Below are 6859 nucleotides of genomic sequence, written 5' to 3'. Positions count from 1 at the left end.
CATGAACTAGCTGCCTCGGCTGCCCAGTGCATACATTCAATTTTATTTTGTAATCACCAAAATAAAATCACGTAACTGCCACCAACACAGAACTGCCAACAGTGTAGGATCCAGATATTTAAATAGGAAGTGTTCGTCTCCGCTTGAGCTACTCTATTGCGCTATCTGTTTGTTGAAAACATCTTGCAGAGCAAAAGAAAAGGTGCAACTGTTTGACTTTCAGAATTTTAGACCCGGCCGCATGCATTATGTCGCAGCGCTGTGGAATGCAGAAATTCCGGAGGAATTGTTTTTGAGTTCATAAGCTGCTGTGACTATGTGTCACCTGGTAGCGTAGTGGTAAGTATCGTGCGCGGTAGATAAAATGTCGTGAGTTCGAGTACATTCACTGCCACATTTTTTTTAAAACGCAATTCTACTGTCTGCTTAAGTTATCAACGTAATGGAACTTATAATTCTCTTCACTTCCCAACCCAAAATAGGGAAAAGGGCTAACTTCTTCGACATTTTATTCTTTTCAGGTTTAATAGACGACCAGGCAGCACACGCATCTCGAAACTTTTTTATTATATATGGGGAGAGCGCATCGTGGCAAAATACGTCGGAAAAGTATTTTCTACATTAGCTGTCGTCTGTTAGTGGCATTTTATTCTTCTTCAAATCTTGTTTGAGAGCTTTAACTCAGAACAAGTTTTCTACATGCATATAATCAATAAACCGCATGTGCATTTTCAGACTGTTATAGATAATTTTGGTAAACATTTTTGGAAAGCAGTGATCAATTAATTGTTATATTTAGACTAAAGTTCAGTCTTGATCACTCATGTATGTTTTAATGATATAGGTAACCGGTTTCGGTTCTTTCTACAGAACCATCACCAGTCCTGTGGATAAATTTTAAGAAATACTAGATACCAATCTTTAAATAAAATGAAAGTGTCTAATGATGTCAAAATTTAACAAGATAAGATAAAATTAATTATACCAATGGCTCCCTTAGGATGGTAGGCGGAGCTCTCCTCGCTGCTACGCAGTCAACTGATGGTTTGAGTGCTGAGCACGAGCTTAAATAGGCATGGGCTCCGCCTACTTCCTGTCACACTACTTCACAACTGCCAATCAGCGTTCATAATACGTATAACGCCATCGTCAAAGTATAAAAGTAGGAAATACACTAATAACATAAAATTGATTCATTTAAATGTCTGATTAAAAGATAGTTAGTATGCCTACAGCTTATTTATATTTTGGATAAAAACAGTGAACTACGATGTGTAACAGTTGTGCCCTCTATGGGCAACCTTAGTACTATTACAGTGCCGGTTACATCAAAGATGTGAAAGTCTTTGGCGTTGTGGTATATATCGATTATACCGAGTCGCCTGCATCATAATTGCATCTTTGTTGGATGCTGCATAATCGTCTTACTTTAACTGCAGTTTTTATAGCAATATTCTTTATAGTTGTAGGGTAGCAGCCAAGAGTACGTTCCACATTATGTATATCTGAATAACTAATGAGACTGCTTATTAAATTTTTTAATCATCGATCTAAAAGTTCTTATAATAATCAATGTCAATTTAGTATTTTTTCTTTTATGTTGTGCTGTATATTTTACATACATTGCTTTTGCCATGGGTATAACTAGTCTTATATTTTATAAAAAACAAAAGAGTAGATGCTTTTACTATAAAATTTCGTCAAAAAGGTCGTAATAATATTTTTCACGAAAATCTAATTGTTCATTGAGCAGCACTGTTGATTTGGTTTTCAAATGAGCATATATCTCGATTTCTTCTAGGATATTCATTATTTGCATAATGCAGAACTTGTAAATTCTGTTCTACTGTCCCCTCAGCATGATTATTGAATGCTATATGATGGCCATATACAGACTTTGTTCGTGAGGTACCCGACGTATGTTCTTTGTACCTTACTGCAAAATTTCGACCTGTTTGGCCGATATATATTTTCTCACAGTCTCTACATTGGATCTTGTACACTCCTGATCTGGTAGATTTTCCATTGTCTTTACTTACTGTATGTCTTAATTTTTGTTGTAAAGTATTGTCAGTTGTAAATGCTATTGTTATTCCAGAATTTTTGAATAAATTAGTAATTCTATCTGATATGTTTCCCATATATGTCATCTTCATATATTTTGGATTACCTATTAGTGGAGTGCTTTGTGATCGTTGTACTTTATTAAAAATGATATCTACCTGTCGTGTGTCGAAAGAGTTGGTTTTTGCAATTTGTTTTAAGATGGTCATTTCCTTTTTGATTTCATTAGCTTCTAGCGGTAATTTTAGTATTCGGTGTATCATAGACTTAAAAAATGCTTTTTTATACTTGTCAGGATGACATGATGTGGCATTAATAATAACATCAGTGGTTGTAGGTTTCCTGTATATGGCAAATAAATGTTTCCCATTGTTATTAGTTATAGTGAGATCTATAACAATAGCATTTACAACTGACAATACTTTACAACAAAAATTAAGACATACAGTAAGTAAAGACAATGGAAAATCTACCAGATCAGGAGTGTACAAGATCCAATGTAGAGACTGTGAGAAAATATATATCGGCCAAACAGGTCGAAATTTTGCAGTAAGGTGCAAACAACATACGTCGGGTACCTCACGAACAAAGTCTGTATATGGCCATCATATAGCATTCAATAATCATGCTGAGGGGACAGTAGAACAGAATTTACAAGTTCTGCATTATGCAAATAATGAATATCCTAGAAGAAATCGAGATATATGCTCATTGGAAAACCAAATCAACAGTGCTGCTCAATGAACAATTAGATTTTCGTGAAAAATATTATTACGACCTTTTTGACGAAATTTTATAGTAAAAGCATCTACTCTTTTGTTTTTTATAAAATATAAGACTAGTTATACCCATGGCAAAAGCAATGTATGTAAAATATACAGCACAACATAAAAGAAAAAATACTAAATTGACATTGATTATTATAAGAACTTTTAGATCGATGATTAAAAAATTTAATAAGCAGTCTCATTAGTTATTCAGATATACATAATGTGGAACGTACTCTTGGCTGCTACCCTACAACTATAAAGAATATTGCTATAAAAACTGCAGTTAAAGTAAGACGATTATGCAGCATCCAACAAAGATGCAATTATGATGCAGGCGACTCGGTATAATCGATATATACCACAACGCCAAAGACTTTCACATCTTTGATGTAACCGACACTGTAATAGTACTAAGGTGGCCCATAGAGGGCACAACTGTTACACATCGTAGTTCACTGTTTTTATCCAAAATATAAATAAGCTGTAGGCATACTAACTATCTTTTAATCAGACATTTAAATGAATCAATTTTATGTTATTAGTGTATTTCCTACTTTTATACTTTGACGATGGCGTTATACGTATTATGAACGCTGATTGGCAGTTGTGAAGTAGTGTGACAGGAAGTAGGCGGAGCCTCTGCATATTTAAGCTCGTGCTCAGCACTCAAACCATCAGTTGACTGCGTAGCAGCGAGGAGAGCTCCGCCTACCATCCTAAGGGAGCCATGGGTGTAATTAATTTTATCTTATCTTGTTAAATTTTGACGTCATTAGACACTTTCATTTTATTTAAAGATTGGTATCTAGTATTTCTTAAAATTTATCCACAGGTCTGATGATGGTTCTGTAGAAAGAACCGAAACCGGTTACCTATATCATTAAAACATACATGAGTGATCAAGACTGAACTTTAGTCAAAATATGTTATAGATAACATCAGAGAATTCGCATATATCGTTGATGATTAATTTCTCTCTCATGTTTACTATTGTTTTACCAACACCAAAGGGAACCTTACGAAAATTGTGAGCTGTATTATAACAAATGAAATAAAACTACCCACGATAACCTTACGACGAAAGTCTGTTTTAATTAAACTGAGTATCTGTTCACAAGCGTGCCTCTTGGTTCAAATGGCTCTGCGCACTATGGGACTTAACATCTGTGGTCATCAGTCCCCTAGAACTTAGAACCACTTGTACCTAACTAACGTAAGGACATCACACACATCCATGCCCGAGGCAGGATTCGAATCTGCGACCGTAGCGGCCACGCGGTTCCAGACTGAAACGCCTAGAACCGCTCGGCCACACCGGCCGGCCAAGCGTGCCTCTATCGTCACGAACTGGTAAAATACTACTCACTTAGATTTTGATTGGGTCTGTGTTTAATTGGTATGCTGTGTCACACTCAAGAGGTATGCAAATGTAGAATTTCATAAGTAATGTATTCCTAGAAACCCAAAATTTGCTTGTCAGCAGCGGGAGGCGTTACCTCATGTGCAGCATTGTATGTTTTTCACCATTGCACTATGAGCCGAAAGTATTTTCTTGTGATTTCCTTATCGATGTTTGATCTGACCGTTTGTAGCTCTTTTACAGAAGCGATGAGACGCTACACTCAGTGAGACTGGAAGCGTGAACCATAACAGACGTTTTTTCACAGGTCATCACGTTACCACAGAGCTGGCGAAGAAGTATGTGTCTTAATTTCCTCTTATTAGAACAATAGTGGCTAGAACTCGTAAACTGCTATGTAAAAGACGAGATTAGTTGCGATTTCCACGTGCAATGACTTTCCCGTGCTGAAAACCGTAAATTTACAATCTTTTGTTACACCTCAAACGATAATAATTCAGATTATTCAATGGAAATGACAGGTAAAATCAAGTGGACGTTCTGGCTTAATTCCGTGCACACCAGGAAGTAACTCGTCGATCACAACATTAAAGCATTGTACATGGTCCCGAGTGCGGAGTGCAGCAGACACGTTGTCGGCAGAAGGCGAGACAATGCAGTGCCGCAGCCCTCGCCGGTAGGCAGTAAACGGGTCCCAGGGAACTCAGACGCATGCGGTGTTCAGAGGCAGATGGTCGGCAAGGAAATTCTTTCGCTAAAACATTGTTGGACCAAACTGTTATTACCAGTGTGACAGAAAGCGAAATCTATTGTAGATTCGCTTGAATTACACTCATTGCTTCAGCACCGAGAGGAAAGGGGCGATAAAAACTGTCGACGTGTGCTTTTAGTTACTAGATTTCGTATTAGCTAGTCTCGCATTTTACCTCAAGACTACGGTCGTAGTCAAGAATAAAGTACTAAGACTGGAGTCAAGACTTCCTCTGGGAAGTGCCGCAGTCTACAATGTTGCCAGATCGAGCATAGTGCCGGACATAGGATTCTGAGAGGAGCACGACTGTATTGCCCACCTTACGTGAACGACTCGGCGGTCAATTATTTGCTCTAAGACTGTATCTACAACACATATTACACGCTGAAGACCCAGAAGAATTAAAAAACAAAAGTAGTTTATGAGAGCAACGTTAACTAAGCGTTAGAAGTGTTCATAGTATTGTGTACCTGTGTGTAAAATTCTTCCAATGCCCACTCAAGGAAGACCAGCTTCAATATCATAAATGCCCACTCAGGGAAGACCAGCTTCAGTATCATAAATTCACCTCAGTTTGCGGATGAACTCAGACTTATGTTGATAATCATTTTGAATATTTAGCAGTAGTGTACCCATTGGTGTTAAACTTGTTTTCAAGCAATGATTCCCACAGCTACAGGAACACTACTTGTGTTACCTTACAGACAAAATACTTAGCAGTGCTATCAGATGAAAAAATCAACCTGACACAAACTGTGGGAAGTTTGTTTTACAAGTTTCGTACCTGGATAATGAGCTTTTTCCTGTTTAATATGTCTGTGAACATTGCTGCTTGAGACGAATTAAGACTAAACTAAATTCCTTCAGCTACGACAATGTTTAAAGACATCGTCTTAACGGCACAAAATCGTGGTTTGTGAATCGTTTAACGGCCGTACTCTGCCGCATTTCTCTGGCTGGAACGCAAAAAGCTTACTGACAAATTTCACAGAAGGAAAAGAGGGACGAAATATCTCCCGCTGGAAGGTCATGTTTTATTAAAATGATTACAAAATCAGGTAAAACGAACAGTCAGGTTGTCAGTATACGCACATTACAGTTGTCAGTATGATGTTGCGCTGCCCAGGGCCTGTAACGATAAAGGGCCCGTTTAGGTCAGGCATAATGTATATAGAAATGGAAGAGAGAGCACCACTAAATTCTAATCCGTATGCATTGCGTACACACAGAAATTACTGTTACAGTGTTCTTGTGGAGCCCAATGACTGAATTGCGTATTTTCGGGTGAGAAAGAGCACTGGCAAACAGTTACCTAAATTGGTATCACTCTGAGCTAGAATTTATGGGCAGCGACTAAGTGTAAGGTCAATGAGTCGGATGCGAGTTTTGCAACTGTGAAATACTTTCCTACATTGTAGAAGCGAATATTAAATTTGAAGTAACGTTGCGAAAATTTTGTACTTGGACAGCTTAGAATGAAAATCTTTCTGTTTATTGCAAAGGAAAACAATTGATTTTCTAAAACACTGTCTGTCATACACAACTTGAAACAGGTCATGTCGACCATATCATATGGAAGAAATGACAGTGACGTATATCGGAAGGCAGTAAGATCTCTTGCCTTTTGGTTTGGCAGTACTCGATAGTCATTTCTAGGCACAAGTAAATGAAGAAAGGCAGCGCGTTTTTGTTATCAAGTAGCGTCTTCATCAATTACTTTAGTTTTAATGTAATTTTCGAGTAATTGCTGATGTTTGATATTAACATGAAAAGGATTCCGTAGACAGGGAAGGAACCGTGTTGGGTTTGTATCTCTGTCACAGAACTTCACATCATGCACTTCATCTATAAATGCATGCACACTTTGTTACATCAGAACAGAGGTATATCAGACATCTTTCGTGGTTAATTAAC

Source organism: Schistocerca cancellata, chromosome 4, assembly GCF_023864275.1.
Source record: "Schistocerca cancellata isolate TAMUIC-IGC-003103 chromosome 4, iqSchCanc2.1, whole genome shotgun sequence".
Lineage (NCBI taxonomy): Eukaryota > Metazoa > Arthropoda > Insecta > Orthoptera > Acrididae > Schistocerca > Schistocerca cancellata.
This window is presented reverse-complemented; position numbering follows the sequence as displayed.